The sequence below is a fragment of the Euprymna scolopes genome, chromosome 14 (assembly GCF_053919585.1).
Source record: "Euprymna scolopes isolate OS-2025 chromosome 14, ASM5391958v1, whole genome shotgun sequence".
Lineage (NCBI taxonomy): Eukaryota > Metazoa > Mollusca > Cephalopoda > Sepiida > Sepiolidae > Euprymna > Euprymna scolopes.
In genome coordinates, this window is record NC_136495.1 from 24,584,528 (window position 1) to 24,584,779 (window position 252).

The following is a 252-nucleotide window of genomic DNA, read 5'->3' on the forward strand; positions in this document are numbered from 1 at the left end:
CAGAAAATAAAGTCGGCTACTCTGATTGGCCCCCCCAAAAACAATACAATGGGAGGCTTGATGTAATTGTAAAATTTCTGACAATATATATAGAGAGATAGCGGGAGGGAAAAAGAGAGAGAAAGAGAGAAAGAGTTTATATATTCAAATTTCATTTAAAAATAATTACTTTTCAAATAATTTACTGTTTGAACTAAAGAATACAATGTTTACAATGATTTCCTTAATCCATGGATTTTCAACGTAAGTACA